This window comes from Pomacea canaliculata, linkage group LG1, assembly GCF_003073045.1.
Source record: "Pomacea canaliculata isolate SZHN2017 linkage group LG1, ASM307304v1, whole genome shotgun sequence".
Classification (NCBI taxonomy): Eukaryota; Metazoa; Mollusca; class Gastropoda; order Architaenioglossa; family Ampullariidae; genus Pomacea; species Pomacea canaliculata.
The window spans coordinates 21,372,169-21,391,281 of NC_037590.1; the positions used below are offsets into that span (position 1 = coordinate 21,372,169).

The 19,113-nt window shown below is 44.6% G+C and overlaps 1 protein-coding gene across 6 annotated transcripts in view; it reads left to right on the plus strand.

Annotated features, from left to right (window-relative positions):
* The first annotated feature begins 3,299 nt into the window (after positions 1 to 3,299).
* The window catches only part of LOC112570969, a 24,955-nt gene continuing 9,141 nt past the window's right edge, over positions 3,300 to 19,113 (plus strand). The window contains exon 1 of one of the 6 annotated variants that reach the window (XM_025249757.1): positions 3,300 to 3,434. The gene's annotated coding sequence lies outside the window, so the exon portion shown is untranslated. Of the gene's footprint in view, positions 3,435 to 7,639; positions 8,467 to 11,186; positions 11,535 to 14,662; positions 14,775 to 17,132; positions 17,374 to 19,113 lie in introns of those variants that run through there. The other 5 variants (XM_025249740.1, XM_025249734.1, XM_025249748.1 and 2 more) reach the window with 5 other exon arrangements.

Consider the following 19,113-nt stretch of genomic DNA (forward strand, 5'->3'; position numbering starts at 1 on the left):
GGCTCACCAGACTTTACAAAAACAATTGATGTTTGCACAAAAACAGAAAACACAAAGAGACACCAAAGAACAAGAACAAGAGCTGAGAGTAACATGAATATTGATATTGCAAGAAGGGTGTGAAAAATGACTAGCATTATGGTAAAGGTTGTTAGGAGTGATGTTTACGGAAGAGGAGCACGTTTTGAGTGCACGTTTAAAGGATTTAATAGTGGGTAGGTGGCGGATATGGCTTCACAAACTCGTGAAAATTTATACCTGTACAGTATGTCACTGCCGACTGCACTCACTGACACAGCAGGAGCCTTGTGTGACAATACAAACAATTAAGGCCCAGCCTCGGTAAGAAAGATGATTGCTTTATGACTAGTATACGGTGGTGTGGAATCTTTTCATACACCGGAATGTTTACGAGTAGCAGCTCTTCTGCTCGTAGTGTGGATCCGCTGTTCCTAAGTCATCATTTAATGTGTGTGAAAAGAAGATCAATTAGCACTCAAAATATTCAGTAGATTGCTACATGATTGCCAGGCATGGAGGATGGGGCGAGTGATGCATCGAGTGTCGGACCTCGCCGACGAAACCGTTGTGTCGTTGACAGTAAAGACATGAAAGCCGCAGGTGAAAATCAAAACGCCGCAGACAAGTAACTAGATCAGCTCAATGATGAGGATACCAACAATAACATGTGTCAGATAACGGACGCTCAAATTACAACAGATCCACGCTCGCGGACGAACAAACAAACACACACAGAGAAAACCATCTTCAGCATCCAAGCTGTTCACGCAAACGGACATCACCACAGGAGTCTTCAACCCAGTCTTAGAGTTGTGAGTGATGTCTGTCTGAAAACATCACTTTAGTTTTAATACATTTGTGTTATTCAATCTGAACATATTTATAATTTCGTTATTTACAGTCCGTTTCCTATTGAGACTTCAAACAAGGACCGACTTTGCTTGACATGAGAAAATTATTGCCTCACGGTTTTTGTTTAGGGTGCGGGTATTTACTCCATGAACACACTGGTGAGAACAGAACTACCACTCTAAACAGACAGATTTAGGGCTTGTCAGGGGAGGACGGTCACTGGGTGACCCCCATTTTATTTTATTTTTATTTTATTTATTTATTTATTTTTGGTGGTGGCTCATGCCAAGGGATATGGCGGTTAATCCTTTCCTATTTAGTTAGGTCCTTTGACCGAGAAAGACGAGGGTGCTAATCCACTCTGTTTCTATTTTTAGGTTCCTCTCATCACCCCGCCATCCCCAGAATATTTTGTATGAGAGCAGAGCAATAACTGGCGACAGGTGCGCAATTGTCGTCTGTTGCTCCTATTCACCGCAGTTAGCATTTACTGGAGCTTTGACAAGTTGCTTCGGGTGTCTAGTCTGCTCCTGCTGCTGCTAAACAGTGCTCAAACTAATAAACAGAGCTCATGCTAATAGTGTGTCTGCCTGAAAACCTGAAAACGCAAAAGAAAGTAGAAAAGTCGCAGGTAAAGGCGCAGGTGAGAAAGACAGGGACGACCACGAGACAAACAGAAGACGTGTCCAGGAAGCAAGATGCGCATAGGAAGGAATAGTTATAATGTCCATGAATTTTTGGCCACGACTTTGCATTGGGGGTAGGAATGTAGTGGCTGTGTGAGATGGATGACTGAGAGATGACGTATGGTACGTGCCGCCTCTCTTGACGACGTGAATTACCTTCACGTACCGCGGTACATCCTCACGCTCCTCTCTCCCACCTCACCACACCCACCTTTTCATCAACAGGTGTGAGACACGCATGTACCATCTGCTGAAACCCAGCTCCTCATGAAGCGGATTTCTGTCTTTATTATTCTGTCTAGGGGAGATGGGTCCGCGCCTGTTCCGTCTCCCTCCTGTCACGTGATGTCACGTGTTTCGTGCCACGCCCGTGGACTACAATGTTGTCATTGGCTCATAGAGCCATGTGTGTGCTTGTGTTGTGCAATTTGTTGAATGGAAAAATATTGACGAATGTTTGACAAAGTCTTTGCTTGATGGTTATGTAACAACATGGATGAACTTAGTCAACCGTAATTTTGTTCATATTTTTCCGGTTCAGAAAGCTTGGAGCATGCGTGAGTTTTTACCTTCCTCAAAACTTTCAACGCTAAAATAACAAATAACTCTCGTCATATTTTAGGAATTATAGTATTTGTCATCAGGTGTTTAAAATCAAGATTCAAGAGATTAGATGGTATATGAACTGAAAGGAGGGGAATAGGACTAGCTCACCCCTGTCTATCGAGGTCTTCCCCCTGCCGACCTGTCCGTGGGTGGTACCAGTCAAGGAATGAAGGGATGCTTCATCTGAGCAAAACACAAACATAATTCACATTTTCCTAACAATTATTAAATTATTATATAATTATTAAATGCTTGTCTAAGTTGTTCTAATTTTGCCTCGCTTGCTGAACTTGTGTTCAGTTGCCGGGTATGTATTTTAACGTTCTTTTTATTTTCATCACCTGTCGTCTAGTTCCTTTGTTTTCTGTATTCTGATTAGATCGATGCGGTTGAACACAGTAATGAGTGTGATACTGCACTGTGCAAAACTTGGTAATTAATAGATGACCACATCTGAAGAATGTCCTCTTATGCTGAAACAGTGTCATGGCCTGAGTCCACACAGACAAATAAAAAGATTGTGAGGATGGTGTTGTCACCTCAACCTCGGGTCAAGGACCAAGCAATAAAGACAGATTTGACTAATTTGTTGCCGCTTTAAATCCATCTACCTGATGACTGAATGGTCACAATAAGTGTCCTTAGGTTATTTTCGTACTGCTTGCTGCTCTCATAACCTCTGTGTGTGTGTGTGTGAGTTTTGTGTGTGTGTGTGGGGTTGTGGTGTGTGTGCTGTGTGTGTGTGTGTGGTGTGTGTGTTGTGTGTGTGAGTTTTGTGTGTGTGTGGTTTGTTTGTGTGTGTGTGAGTGTGTGACGCTCTATTCGTCACTTCAGAGTCTGAGAGTGCTTTTCTGGATGGTGTGTTATTTATAGTAACCGTCTCTCTTCCCTTTCCCCAACCAACCCCGTCGGCGAAGGTTATCGCCTTTTGTGGAGAGTCGGCGACGTGACACACCTGACATGAGTTGTGGCATGACTGCTGGCTCGTCCGACAAACCGGAGACGAGTGACGTTTCCTTCTCCGTGACGCCAGGTAGGAGCCGCGGTCATGGCTGCGCCAGCCAGTGTCGGGGTGGTGGTGGGTTGGTGTGATGGGCAGGATAAAGGAGAGGCCCTGTGGCGATGCTTGCGGCAGCCACTTGGCTGCAAAGGTCGGTCGCCTAACGGACAGCGTCAGATAACCGCAGTCTGGAAGTCTGTAGAGGAGGATAACCACAGGACTGGTTCCAATCCGCTGACTGAGCAGGAGGAAAGGAAAGAAGGCGTCAGGTAAGTTTGATCTCTCATTACCCTTTGTTAACCAGATAAAGGCAAGAAATGGTGACCAGCACAGGGCATCGTCGGTCACCAACCTCACGTGATCAGGCATGGGTATACATTATCGAGGGTTTAATTTTTTTTTTTTTTTTTTTTTTGTCTTTTGGAAAATGGGTTCTAATTGGGCACAGCTGACTGAACACAGCTTTGCCAACAGTAAAATAGCAGTCTTTTGTAAACATCAGTTCTTAGCCCACAATTCTTTCGCTGGCAAAAACAAGGGCATCACTACGGAAAGTTCACACGCATCAAACTCCTAAAAATATTGACACGACATAGGTTAAATTAGAAATATATTAATTACACAGTCAGACAAGCAGCAAAATTGTGAAATCTTAATTCTAGGTATATCACGTTGCTCGTTGCCCGCTACCCATCTCTCTGTAAATCTGCTCTGAATTAAGCCAGAGTTGACAAGGGTTGATCACCCACTTCATTTATTTAATGCTCGTTACTTCCAGAGGCAATGAAAGAAAGAGTGGGTGAGTGAAAGAAAGAAAGGGTTGACCGAGACTTGTCTCCTCGGACCTGCACAACCAGAGGGCGTCCATAGGTGAGACAAGTCAGGTGAGACAAGACCCCGGGATAGCGACAGCGCAGTACAGTAGCCTTGACACAGGCAGACTGGACAAGCCCCGGTGTGACAGGTTAGGACAGTTCAAGGATTTTGTTGTCTTGCATGTTTACCTCAGGCTGGTTACAAGTTTAGGGGGTTCTGACGGATGATGACAACAAACATTTGCTGTTTATGACTCGGGGACTGCGCGAGCTGATATAGTATGTATAGCTAGTCACGCCCCACCATTTTCTTCTGTACTTTAATTCTTTTACTCTCTCCCACACACACATAATATGATTTGGTACCAAAATGGCTTTTTTATGCTACGATGGAAACGATGAAGACTTACACAGTAATTAAAAGTGTGTTCTTGCGCATCACGTCCATGACCTCGTGTCTCTGGCATCTTCTTTCTCTCGTCTCATTACATGATGTGGTTTATGCACATCGCGGTCTCGAATTTAATTTGTTTTAATGTTTCCCGCAAGGCTGGTCTCCGGTTCATCTGTCACTCTCGTTTATTCATTACTGTGACGTCACGCCGGATGTTCTTATTAGTGGCGCACGCGAAAGGCAGTTACGAGCTTTATTACAGCCTGTCTGCTCCACTCAGGTCCGCGGCTAAAAATAGTGCGCGCACGGAAGTCATGCATCGTCTGTAACGACAAGCTGTCTTTCCTACAATACGTCTGTGTGTGTGAGATGTATACATATTTTGTGTGAGAGAAATTGTGTGTGCGTGAGAGAAAGAGAGTTTTTTGTGAGAGAGGGAGAATTGTGCGTGTGTGTGTGTGTGAGAGAGAGAGAGTTACAGATGTGTCCGTAAGATTCTGTACGTGTGCTTTTGTGCGTTCGAGACATATATATATATATCTTGTGTCTGCATTTGAGGGAAAGATTCTGGCTGTGTGTGTGTGAGAGAGAGAGAGGGGGGTGGGCAGTGTGTGAAAGATTAATTGTGTTTGTGTGCACGCGTGCAGATTTGTGCATACATGCCTGATTTTGTATATGTGTGTATCTTTCCTGTTTTATATTTTAAATTTTTTTAAATTTTGATATCCGTTTTACAAATTTTCCGAACATTCCTTTATATTCGTCAGGTCATATCAACTGTTTCTAATTCTGGCCAGAAAGTTCCTGATAGGGGAGGTAATGAAGACGGAGACGGAAAAAAGGGAGAGGGTGGGAAGCAAATGACAGACTGGGGCAAACATAGCAACTTAACACATGGATCATTCTAGAGAAAAAAATTATGATTGGGTATAACAGGCTTTTTTTTTTTTAAAGTGAAACAATTGGTGATTGTATTGTGGTGATTCGTGGAATGTGACAGTGACGTGGGCTATTTCAGAAAAAGCCGCAGAGACAAACGACCTGAGTTTTCATTTCACCTCCAGCGCTTTGTGTACAAACTGCACTTTTTACAAGCCTGTCACTTCAGTGTCAGTCATCTGCAGCATATAAGCGCCACCTAGCGGCGTTGACAAGAAGACAGACGTGGATTATCGCCGCCACCTGGACAAGGGAGGTCAGGCAGTGTTACGTCATCTGTCATGAACTTCCGTCGTCATCAAGCTGCCTTTGTTCTCTTCCCTAGCGGAAGTTGCGATTGTTCTCCCTTGCAGTGCGCGCGCAGATTTAGACGGCTTCCTGGAGACTGTTTTTTTGCTACCTTTGGTTGAGGGCCTCAGATGGAAAGAAAAACTGCTCTTTCCGCCTTGTCAGTCATCTGTTCTTTCTCTCTTCGTTGCTTTTTCTCGTCTATCCTCTATTCTCTGTCTCTCTCTTGTCTGCTTGTCTGCTTGGCTGTTTGGTGGGAAAGTGTTTCAACCTAGAGTTGATTTCGCACTGCGGGGAAAGGGAGAGGGGGGCGTCAAGAGAAAAGCGGAGTACCCGGAGAAACACATACGTGGGAATAGGCGGGTGAGTGTGTATGAGAGAGGGCAAAAGTCGGGTGAGCGAGTCAGCTGGTGACCCCTTTCCCTCGGACGAGTTAGGCCCATCCTTCTACCCGCATCATTCGTCACACTTTAACCCGGTTAACATCTCTCTCTTCCGTGTGTATTTTCTCCATTACTTATTTGTAAACTTATTTCCTCTTTCCACCAGAGTTTCCTATCTTTTTTTTTTTTGTATCTCAAGTGTTCTCTTTCTTTTCTTCTGTCCGCTTTCTCCGTCAATCTGGTCTGTCTTCTATTTCCCCACCCCATGGTAAGTAGTATTTTCGATGTGCCTTGTTCACCCAGCTGTAAAACTCAAGGAACTGTCCACAGAAAGATCTGAACGACAGATGTCAGTGGATATTAGTGAATGGATTCGTTTGAACTGTGAAGGCCTCAACCTATAGACGAGCAGGAAACGTGTTTATTAGGCGTATCCTGACTTGGTGATGTTTTCATGTTTATATCTAGAGAACAGAAGGCGGTTATTTACCCAGATTTGAAGAAACAGTATCTTGCATTAAGATCGACCAAATCATTAGAAAACAATTAGTCATTTGAACAAAATTTTTTATGTTCGCAGTAAAGATCACTATCAGGGCAAAGGTACACATGTAGTAACATAGGTTGACAGAAAAGATTACGATCACCCAAAACCCATGTACCTATCATAAAGGTCAGAGTTCAAGTACGATATTTAGAGTATCTCCTGAAAGATTTTTTTTTTAATCTACACAAGTAGATGTTGATGTGTTGGTCGAGACGAACTAACATCAGCTTTTATCGGTTTGTAGACTGACAGTGAAAAGGTTCAAAGTTCCATCATTGCTCTCCCTCCCTGTGCGAAATAATCTGCAGGTGGAAGCACTTCCCTTTCAATCCCCCCAACCAGCTTTACGTTCATCTAGAATGTTCTCTCTTTTCGCGATCACGTGATCGTAATCTGTGCTTGAAATTGTCGTCTGTGTTCAGCTGACGTATTAAATCTGTATTAACTGTCCCACAACCTAACGGCGCACTCTGCACATTTAAGCACCGCCACCTGGTGGCGACAGGCGGCAAGCGATGTTAACCACGGCGATGTAGGTCACGTGACAGACAGGAAGGCCGGTCAGCCAGAAGGCACGCAGACAAACATTTGTGACGGCACGACACTGTTTGTGACTGGCCCAGCCTTAAACATCGAGACTTTGTTCGCTTCATCAGATGTTTTCTACAACCAACGATGTCTGGCCACCGCTCCTTCTCAATATGGAAGAAAGAGAGAGCGGGAGCCAGATAATGATGATGATTGAAATCTTTATTTCACGAGGGTGGTAGGATCAGCAAACCAGTTAAAGGTGGCTGCAACAGCTAGCTCCTATGCACAAAGTAAGGATTGGGTGTCCTGGGTTCAGATCTCGTCTCAGGTACGCTCCTCTTTCTCTGTACGTGGTGTTTGTTTACAGGACCAGCTGTTTACCGTGATATATCCATAGCTGCTGACTCAACATAAAACATCTCAACCCCTCGCCCAAAAGGTATTTTTAACTTCTACAATGATGAAAGGCATAACATAAAAAGAGATGAAATGGTGGGAAAATAAAATTCAATGGTAGTAATTCTTTCTTCATATTTCAGACAAAAGGGGTGAATAGAGAGTGCAATTGCGAGAGAGAAAAAGAAAGAACAAATCATCCATTGTTTAAACCCCAGATTTACGTTTCTAGAACGCCAGTTTTCCACGCAGAAGAAAATCCCGCTTTTGTCCGATCGGAAACAGCTTGTTGACAAAGTCGTGTCTGTATGCACAGCAACCAAAGAGAGCCCAGCAGCTCCCTCCGAGGATGTTTTCCTTCCAAATCTCGTGCCACCACCTGTTCCCTTTCCTCTGATACCGCCTGGTGGAGTACAGTTACCCTTGACCCGCCACAACTTTCGTAAATCGACCTGCAGTACGTGAGATGACAGTCGCTGGGAATTCAAATAATAAAAAAAGGCCTACAGCCTGACCTTTATGGCGGCGGTGTTTTTTTTTTTTTTTTTTTGAATAACATTCATTCACAGCCATGATGCATGAAGCCAAACGCCAATGAGGTCAGCCCAGATTTTGGACTCGCGTCCTGTGTATTGCTGCGCGTCAGCCAGCGTGCGAGACTCGGGTTTTCTTTCCATTGCGCCGGCAGAAAACGTAACACCAGCCTGAACAAGTTCACAGACACACACACAGGCCCTGTATCCTATCCCAGTGCAGCTTCGTGTTCACACCGTCTGTACCTTCTCGCCAACACAACCCTTTCTTCGGTTTACGGTTGGAGTAAACTTTTGTGGCCGCTTGCATAGATATACATACCGTCTACTCACGTTCGCTCGGAATCTGTCGAGCTGTGACGACGAGGTGATGATGGGGGAGTAAGAGGATTCAGGCCACTGGTGGTGTGAAGGAGTTTAACTTTCCTGGAACGAGGATGTAGAGGAGAGATTTACAGAGTCTGGAATTGGTAAGGTGAGTGTATCGTGACCTCATGACCTCGTGACCCCCTTGTTTGATGTTGCATTCAAATGCTTTGGCCAACGTTCTTTTTTGAGTTGGAATAGTTGTGTGTAGGTGTGGCTCGTGTTTGAAGTGACTCAATGGAGTTTGGTTTAACTCTGTGTGTGTGTGTGAAGTATTAGTAATGTGTACGTGTGTGGAGAGAGAGAAAATGATATTTTAATTGACTTCAAGCTACAGCAAGGGTGTGGGAATCCGCTCCAATCGACAGGTAGGTCATGTAATGTGGTTTGACAGCATTACACATTACAAACAAGAAGCGGAACTCGTTTTGAACTGTCCATTCACAGCACCTTGCCAACCATGCGTCAAACTCTCTATTTTAAATACATGGACACTCACAGTCTCCTATATACCTACATACTCAAATACCTCCACACAACAGTATAAATATTTCTACATACTTTACACTGTCCCACAATCCCACCCACACCCTTATTATACCTTGCACTTCCTCCCTCCGCCAAAAAAACCCACCCTGAGTAGCAGATAGGTTAGTTTTTAATTTAACATATTCTAGTCAACAGGGAAGAATCTGAGCTATTAATTTCTCAGCTATAATGACTGATATAGCTACACAAACTGCCATTCTTCCATGTCTTTTCATAAACTGTTAGGAGCAAAGCAGAGTGGAGAGAGAGAAAGTGCTAGCTATATATATATAACGTACCTAGAAACACTACCTTGGATACCGAGTCCTGACTCACAGGCATGAAGCTTGGTATTTGTTTTCCAATACTTTTCTCATGAGAACATGTATTCAGGTGTATCGTCATGTTTGTGTGTACGTGTCTCTGTGAAAGAAAGAAAGAGTGGAGGAGTAGAGGGAAGAAAGAAGAGCAGGGTCCCCTGCTCAGTTTGTACAGGGTTGTGGAGGTTCAGGACTGACTGTTCACTCGAGAACAGATGTCTGGCAGTCTGTGGTTGCTGCCTCGGTTCGGTGCAAGAACATAACCGACTCGGGTGTTCTGTTGCTGCCATTCCACGGGTAGACGTGAATAAAACTCAGCTGCCGTGTGGTGCGTGCGAGCACGTGCATTTCCGTTAATACTGTTGACAGCACACATGAAAAAGCAAAGAGAAAAGTAGATGAAACAAGGGGCACAACACGAGATACACGGACATTTAATTTGCAATGCTGAGATGGGTTCTCCAAGTTGTTGTTGTTGTTGATGTCTAGTGTTTACATTCCATAAGTAGTTTTGTGGCAAATTCTTCACTGTCGGTCGTGTTCAGGTCGTTGGTCATTTGCTTCGACCTCGATACCGGAGTTAAAATGTCAGTTGTTTTGTTGTGTTTTGGGGGGTGTGGTGGGGGTGGGGGATGTTTCATCAAAATAATTGATTCTGTGCGCATGACCATTATGGCCACCCCTCGTCTGGCTCTGGGAAATTACCATAATTACAGCATTTATACTCTGCGAGAGGAAAACTAAGTTGTTCAGCTACTTCACTGCGCAAAATAACAGAATCAAATAAACGGAATACACGAACACTTCCAAAGATAACATATTGTAGACCTGCAATATTTGAAATATAAAAGGAAATACTTTTGAAAGGAGGAGAAAATTTTGAAAAGCAAATCCCCCGTGAGGTTCTTCGCTCGGTGTTAATGCAGCATACGTCGGCTTTTCGAAACAGCATAATTCTTTGATTAAAAAAAATTTCTGGGTGGACACTAAGCTTTGCTGAACTGACATTTCTGAACGCAAAAGAGAAGCAGGTCTAGTGAGTGCATGGGTATTGTTTGAGGAAGGAGCGCAGTCACAGTAACAGTGAGCTGTGAGGTCGTAGGTCGCGTACCTCAGTAGGACCGGGAAAACACTAATTCTCCTGTTACTAGACAGCTGTCTAAACAATCTTTTTTTCCTCTCCTTCTTCCATTTCTTCCGTGCAAACAGGAAAACACGCATACGCAGCACACACACGCATCGTTCATGCTCAGCATGTAAAACAGCGAATGTCTTTTGTGTTGACAGCGTGTTCAGACACAATAGCACGCACGTTACCTCCACATAAACTAAGGTTAACAGACGGGGTGAAGTCGTGTTATGACTTTTTCCTCCCATGTAAACAAACCCACCTGTTAGGTCAGTGACCCGAACTACGTCACATCACAGGGGAGGTAACTGCCACGGTCGAGTCGCCCAGACGGTCAGCTGATTGAGAGAGAGAGAAGGATGGCACAGAGGTCGAAAGAGTTTGAGAGTGGTGGAGGGAAGAGCTGCTGGAAATGCAGCTAGAACAAATGTGTGGGGCTGGAAATATCTTTTGTAATACGCAGAGGGTCTGTACAAGTGTACGACCTCCCTGACAGCCAGACAACAACAACAAATGAATGGATTTGTACCGGGTTTACAGAAAAGGCGACCACATTTACATCCAAAACAAGCTAGACACAGTGGTCACGGGTGCGGGACCTACATGTGGTGTGGCAGTGACTCACAGTTTCACCTGCTTTGCGGAACTAACCCGATGTAGTGCAGGAGGGTGGTCGTGCAGTAAGGTCGGGTACATGGTGCGGAATGTATTGTAGAGACTGTATGAAACGTGTTTAAAGCTAATGTTGCTGGGGAACGAGTTTCTGGTGTACATGTGGTCAGTAAACACTACAGAGGACATGATGGGGCTTCAACACTGAAAAGAAGAAAAGAGAGATACTCTGTGATAGCGCCCACCCACATATGCAGAGTAAAAGACTAAAATAAAATGATAAAGTCGCGAGGAATTGGAACATAAATATTTGTTGCAGTAAAGTGCTGTTGTACTGTTTGTGCAGTGGATTGTTTTGTTGACGAGATGCTTAGCTTGACTCGCTGACTGCGTAGAGACTGATAACCGAGCAAGTGGGTCGCCAGTCTCTTCCCTCGGCCCGCCTCTCGACAGGCGCCGCTATATATTCACATCGACCGCCAGCGTGTCGTCGATTTTCTCTACGAACGACATTCCATTCTGTAGCAGGACAAGAGGAATCAGTAGACTTGAGAAGATATATCCTGCATGTTTGCGGAAGCTTTACAGGTGAGAATATCCACAGGTAATTTCGGTTTATTTGAGATGATGATGATGATGATTGTGGTTGTGGTGTGGCATTGAGATAGTCGATGAGAACTCGAGGATGTCGACGATGTGGATATTTATGAACTGATAAACTCTTGCTTACAGCATCAGTGTTTCAAGGGCGTCTTTCGGAAATTCTCGTGTCTTCTCGTAGCATAACCGTCTCCTTGACATCATTCTCGTTTTCTGCACGAGACTTCAGCGTGGTTTGTTACATCTGCTTCCTTGTGTACGTCACATGTTATCTGAAATCTGCTTACAACGTTTTAATGCCGTTGTGACCTAAACCGTCCAGAATATGTCCCTCTACCTGACACCTGTCCGCGGATACTGCTCGCACACTAAGGGCGTGACATAGGTGGACCTGTTACTTGTCATTCTTGTCTTCCTCACCTGACTTACCGCCTGTCACACTTATTTACCGCTTACCTTACTTTTGCATGCGAGTCCGTTATGTTTTATTTCTATTCCTGACAAAATGCTGAAATATGCTATTTCTAGATAACATGTAACGTTGATATTAGGGGCAATTTTTATATTACCTGCCCTCTTGATCGTGACTGTCATGAACCAGCCTGGTTCAAGGCCCTGAACAAGGGCCGAGCTGGTACTCAAACTTTAAAGAGTCGGACAATGGTAGGAATGTTTATCTTCCCGGCATTAGCTGAATCCTGGTAATCGCGGCCACTTGCGTAAGGAAGACCGCAGTCATTGCTTGAAGGGTACTTCCGGTACTTGAAAGACGGGTACACTGAGCCCTGAGAACAGGGTTTGTTTTCGGTGCCAACGACTGGACACCTGTCCTGAATGAGGGAGCTAGACGGGTGTCGTAACAGTCGGAGGTTGATGTGGCCGACCGTGAGAAAGAGGGACGGTAGATAGGTCATAGGTATCTGAGTATAGCGCAGGGGGGATGTGGTCACTTGAGTCAAAGGTCGATAGCGTCACAAGTTAGATGGAGCTCAGAGGGGTCACGTGGTCTTATAGCAGGGGTCTCAAACTCGCGGCCCGCGGGCCAACTGCGGCCCGCAGGCCAAAAGTTTGCGGCCCCCACCTCAATATCAAAGTTTCATGTTAGTGCGGCCCGAGTTTGATACTGTTATATCTTCTCCTCTCTCGCTCCTTAGTCTGCAACTTCCAGTTTCTGTCAACTGTCCTCTGGATGGTCCGGGCGGGTGGCCATAATTACATTTCTCTAGTCAGTAACTATATTTTCTTCAGTCTTCTATATCTGCTGTATTATTATTATATTTTCATTTTCAATTTATTTATTTATTTATTATTGATTGATTTAATTTTTCTTATGAATTGTTAATTTATTTTTATTTTTAACACAAAAATAAGATGAAAAAATAAGACATTTGATAACATTGGAATGTTTTTGTAAGAGCTTTTCTTGTGGAAAACCTGATGCGGCCCGGCCTCATCCAGACTCTGCCTCCAGTGGCATCCGGGTAAATTGAGTTTGAGACCCCTGTCTTATTGTATATAGGCTCGGACAGAGATGTCGAGGCTTTTACCTCGTGTTCCAGCAGAGACGTCGCTCTGAGTGATTTTCAGTCGCAGGCAGCAGGTCTGAGACAGGCAACCCCGTTCTGTTTAGAACGTATGACTACCTGCTGGTTGTATAGAGGGGAGAGTGCGGTGCAAGTAAGAGGCTGGTTCTCATTAAAGACAAGCAAAAGAGCCAACTGACCGCGTGTCCGGAGGTATGTCTATATTGCCGTAAGACCTACTTATCTTCCAAATGTACAATTCTGTAACTCTCGACTTCCCGACCTGATGCCGGGTCGCTTTAAGTAGTTATATGCATGTTCGATTTTATATCATATTTCACATCAACCTAATTTCCTCGAGCGAGTTAGGCCCATCCTTCTCCTCGCCTCATTCGTCACAGTGACCAGAACAACTTTACAGAAAAAAGATCAGAATAAATCCTTCATCTGCTTTATTTCGCGTTTTACCAGTGATCAGTGAAGGGGAAGCCTGTTTTAGTTTCTGTGCACCATGCCGTAACATTTCACAACCTTATTTTTAAAAATATTTAGGTGAGCTTCAATTTTTAGAAGATCTCCGCGACCTGCAGGTTAGGACAGGTGAACAAAGTGAACAACTCCTTTTCGTTCAATGTTCGCAGTTCATTCCTAAAAGCCATCCTGAATGAGCTTTTTCTTCGTGACTAGGGAATGCCGGGTAGTTTATTAGATGAAAGTAATTTTTAAAATCTGAGCGAAGAAGTCTGTTTTTCTCGCGATGGGTTAGGCTTACAGTAAACAGTAAACTAAACTCACTCTTATAGCAGTGGCTCACTTGATAACCTCAGATACCCTCAAAGCCCCCGCACTGCATCTTGTCTCCATTGACGTCATATCTAACCGTTCAGGTTTTAGACCAATGGAAGTTGATATTTTTCTCTTTTAAAAACAGCTTGGCGCAGTTTTGTGACGCTCTGCCTCATGGGAACAGACTCGTCTTGTTTTTCTCTCTACTCCGTTCCTCTCATCAGGCCAAGAAGACGATAACTCTTTTACTCTGTGTACAAACAAGGCTTGTTTATGACATATTTTTAAAAGATAGTGGACATGTGACTGCAGTGGATAAAGGGGGATTGGTGCATGAGATATTTTTTCGGTTTGTAAAAGTGTAGGTAGGTTTTATAATGTGCTATGAGCCTGACTGGTTGGGGAACAGCTCATCGTAACTTTTCTGATTATTACTATTAAAACGACAGCACTATGTTAATTAACCTGTCAACATATTTGAATTTAGTTCCATTTCTAACTCAAACTAGTCAATACGGGTATCTTTGTGTCGTGTCGGTAAAAAATCAGTAAGAAATGTGTCGGCCTTTAAGGGCACACCTGTACAAACTAAGTTTAAGTAGACTCTGATTAAGATTTGTGGCGAGCTGACACGTGTGAGTTGTGCAACGTTGTTATGTCATATCAAAGTTCTTGTTATTCCAGGGAAAAAACACCAGTTACATTGTTTGCATGTTTCTTTAGTGCTACGGGACTTCAGTGGTCACGTGGTGACGTACTCCAGACTCTCAGTGGTCACGCGGTGACGTACTCCAGACTCTCGGCGATCACGTAGTGACGAGGCCACGTCGTCTGCAATCGCGTAGTGACGAGTGGACCTGTGGTCTTATGTAACGAATGTATGACGTGTTGCTTAGCGACGTTAGCTTTCAGTTATCAGGTATGGGCTTGCATTAGCACCTTGTCTCTGTCAGTGTAGTAAATCTCCAACTTTATCGGCGGCTCGGCTTTAAATTCTCTTTCCTGTTTCCTCCCCTGACCCCCTCCAACAGCACTGCTTTAAATTATTTCATTAGCTTTTGGCTCATGCCTTTCCAGTTTATTGCCTTGTCCGTTATGGAAATGGTTTTAGAATTTAATTAAAAGTAAAGTCACTACAGATATGCGGGGCACAGTAAACGATTTCACGTGACCTGTCGTGTTAATAGTAAAATGGTAATGGACGTCTGCAGTAAAGTATCTGTAAACCACCCCACGTATTCAGCTTACGGAGGTACAAGAACTGTTTTCACTAGTGTGAGAGAGAGAGAGGATTTGGGCAATAAGTTCCCTGTAGAACAGGGGTGGGCAATTAATTTTCCCAAGGGGCCGCATGAGAAATTGGGATGGTTTTAGAGGGCCAGACTAATATAGTTAACTCAGTTTTACCCAATACTGTATATATAGTATATATACTGGCGGCGGGCCGGTCGGAGACAGGAGGCGGGCCGGATCCGGCCCGCGGGCCGGCCTTTGCCCAGGTCTGCTGTAGAAGGACCCACGACGCATTAACATAGGTTTCCATGGACGCTATGACATACACTGTGAAACCGGGAAAAAAACATAAGATAAGCTAAGACTTTATTTGTCCCAGAGGGCAATTTTGGTAAATAATCTGAATAATCTGAATCCTTACCCAAACCGTAACCAGAACTCAATCCCTAACCATAAACCCAAATCATATCCATCACCCAAACCCTAACTGTAATCATAACCCTACTTCTGGCCCTTTTTTTCCGTATAAAAAAATTGCATGGCGCCTTGAGATATCCTGGCGTTATTTGTTTCCCCCATGGCTTTGGTTTCGTGTGGACGAGCAAATAATGGCAGAGAAGATGATGAAAAGGCTGCAGCGACTCCTGAACGCAGCTCAGCGACAGTCACGCTACCTGTTTATAAAAGCCGTTTATCAGAGACCAGTTGACAGATTTGATTTATCGTTACGCACGAGCAGGCACAGGGTGTTGGTGACGCTGTAACAGTGCGGTGAGGTCAGGAGAGAGGCTGGCAGGGTCACAGACTCTGTTAGTCACTGCCGCCTGATGTGCCACGTGGTTCTCCTCCTGACCTTCGGACCGTCGACGTTCGGACGCACCTGTCGGCCTGAGCGGCTTTGCTGGTCTTGGGAGTCGTCCATGTCGTTGGAAGAGGACATAATCGCAGCGTTATCCCGAAAAGATCAGCGAGACAAGATAACCTTCTTAATACGCAAGAGATATAAAGTCGTCTGGACGGCGACAACATTAACCCTGGAAATATTTATGCAACAGGGATGCGACAAACATGTAAATAAGTATAAACAGCAGCAACATGTTTGCCCTGAAATGAAGTTCTAGTGTCTCTTTGATTGTGTTTCTGTTAGTTTGGTAGCCGGACAGGTGACGGTGTAGATTGTGGAATATGACAAACCTCGTTGCTGCTGTCGGAAGACAACAGCTCCCTGCATCACCTGCAGCTGTGACGCACTTTATCGGTCGTCCTTGACCTGTTGCCTTCCCGTTCTGAATGACGTTGTTGCACTGTTATCTGCTGGTTGGCATCACGGCGATGACATGATGTGTCGCTGAACGGGGCCTGCCGCCCGCTGGCACCAACCGATGCGATCGATGTCAAAGGTCACACGGTGGAAACCTTGACCTGACAAAGTGCGTCCAACTGTTACTGAGAGCGTGCTCAACAAGCTTGCGACCTGCCTGCCAACCTCCGAAACAGTTTTCTTTCATCGGGAAGTCACTGTAGACAAGCCCAACCTCCTGTCCTGAACCTTCTTTGAGCAGATTCTGAGTGTTGGGTAGTAGCATCCTGAATGGTTTGCGGTTTGTTTTGTTGTTTTGTTTGTTTTGTTTTGTTTAATTGTTTTTGTTTGTTTGTTGTTGTTGTTTTGTTTTTTTTGGCAGATATCAGTAGATATAGGCGATATAAACTGTCGCGTGTCAGACATTTTCCTGTATCTGCGTATCTCTCAGCGCATGGGACTCACGGCTATTATTAGAAAGGCAGCTTACAGCAGACGACGTTTGACGTCATAGTCCAGGCTATTTTTATCCGGCTCCAGAGGGAAAGGTCGAGGCCTTTTTTTCGCTGACTGTAGCAACACCTGACGTCATGCCCATGTTACGTCACGCGTCGTCTGCTTGAGTGCTGTCTGCTGCTTGTTGTAGCAATGGGAGTGCGCTGTTCATTGCCCTTTCCAACCCTGTTCACAGTTTGGCGCGAAAACATTCACGCGCTGTAGCGTCACGTGGGTGTTGTGGGCGCTGGCCATTGGTTCCAGCCCCTGGGAGACTATGATACAATGTGCAAACCCCTGAGAGTAGCGTCTCTCGGTGCATCTTCCTAAGATGATGAGAGGAGCGGGTGGTTTTTAGAAAGCGGTGAGAAAGGAAGGGGCCGTGGTTTGTACAAGAACCAGGAGTAACCACCAGGATCCAGTGGGAATCCAAGGGGCTGTTTAGTGACCACTGGGGTCTGTGTGAGACGGGAGAGGCTGACCGCCGTGGGTGAGTGCGTGATTCTTGATTATCAGACGAGAGGCTGCGCATATCTGTGTGTGTGTGAGAGAGAGTTTATGTTTACTCTGTGCTAGGGTTAAAATTTAATTTGCTAAGCGAGGGGCTGTAATAGAGCACCCCATTGGTTGTTGATTTAGAGATGTGTCTGCCGGCGGGTAGCGCTCTGAGCACGCACCCTGTTTTGTTGACTCAATTTTGGAAGGACAACTCAATAGGGTTACATCAGGTCATAGCTATAGGTGGGTCTTGGAGGGAAGTTTTTTTTTTTTGTTTCATGCTGAAGCCACCTAGTGACAGTCGTTCTTTTGTTTTCTCCAAAGCTTTTTGTACGCGTTTTTGACAGTTTTTGCAGTTAGTTATTGTAACGTACCGTTACTGGCCCTGTCGGCAATGTTCTACATTATGCATCAGTCATTCTAGGCATTCTAACCCACACACCTATTACAACAGATTTCAATACCAAGGTTTCAAACTTATATGATAAGAATATAATTAACAGAGTGCAAATATATTACAAGGGAAGATACTTTACAAGCTTCCATAGGTAAGCTCAAACTAGCTTCTGGCTTTTTCGCTATGGTGCTGGTTCGCTGATAACATCCCAATATCACAAAAGATTAAGTTCCCAACTGGCGTGATGACTTCCCACTTGTTTATATCTCGTTCATCAAAGTTTCACACTGTCATTCTAATGCAGTCACTCTAAGTTAACGTCCACTATGTTGTTGTGCCTACAGTCATGTTTGAAAGTTCACAACCGCAGTCTTATAATTTTTTATAATTCAGGCAGTCCTGTGTAAAAGGATTCTGTCATTAACTGAAAGCTCCCTTCTCCCCACCCGACGACTTTCTGTCGCCCCGTCCCATAAGTGCACGCTACAGAACCCACGCCAGAAAATGTGAGATGCCCAGACTAGACTTAGCTTTCTCACTCCTCCTACTTGTTCGTTTCCTGTGTCGGGGGGATGTTGATAAAACAACAGCTGAACGCGAGGGGTGCGCCCGAAATCACTACCAAAGGCGTGTTGTGGAAACAATATCTCCCCTGGCCGTACGTCCGCGCGGCCGTCCAAACGTCAGGTGTCGGACGAAGTTGACACCGACACTGGACACCGGGCAGCGAGATGGTTGCGCGCTAGCGCAGGGAATGTGCAGCTTGGCCCGCACCGCACATGCATGTTTTGATCCCGTTTTAACTACAGAAGTCGACCATTTGGCCTAAACCAAGCAACCAACAACTAAACACCCAACAAAAAGACAATGGGTTAGAAATTACATTTTCTACACACTCCCTCCTTCCGGGGGGAAAAATTGTGCCTGCTTAAGGCCACTAATTTTTCAAAAATACAAATCCATACATATAACATGACGTCTGGAAATGAATTAGCATTAGTTCAATTAAAAATCCAAAAACAGCTTGGTAAAATCATTACACTAAGATCTGTTCTTAAATGAATAAAGCCACCAGTATACAATTACAGCAATTGAACATTATTAAAAAGAAAAAAAGTTTAACTTTTACCACAAAACCAATCACCCAAACACCTCAAAAAAAGATGCGTGTTGCAAAGACTAACTCTACATAGAACCATACTCCTCTCGATAAAAAGTGTTGCGTTTTACCAGCGTGTTCAGCAATCTGGTTTCGTGCAGTAGCATGCACTTTCTCAACCAATTGCTACCACTGCGGCTTTTAACCCACCTTCAAGCCGGGTTTCACATAGGGGT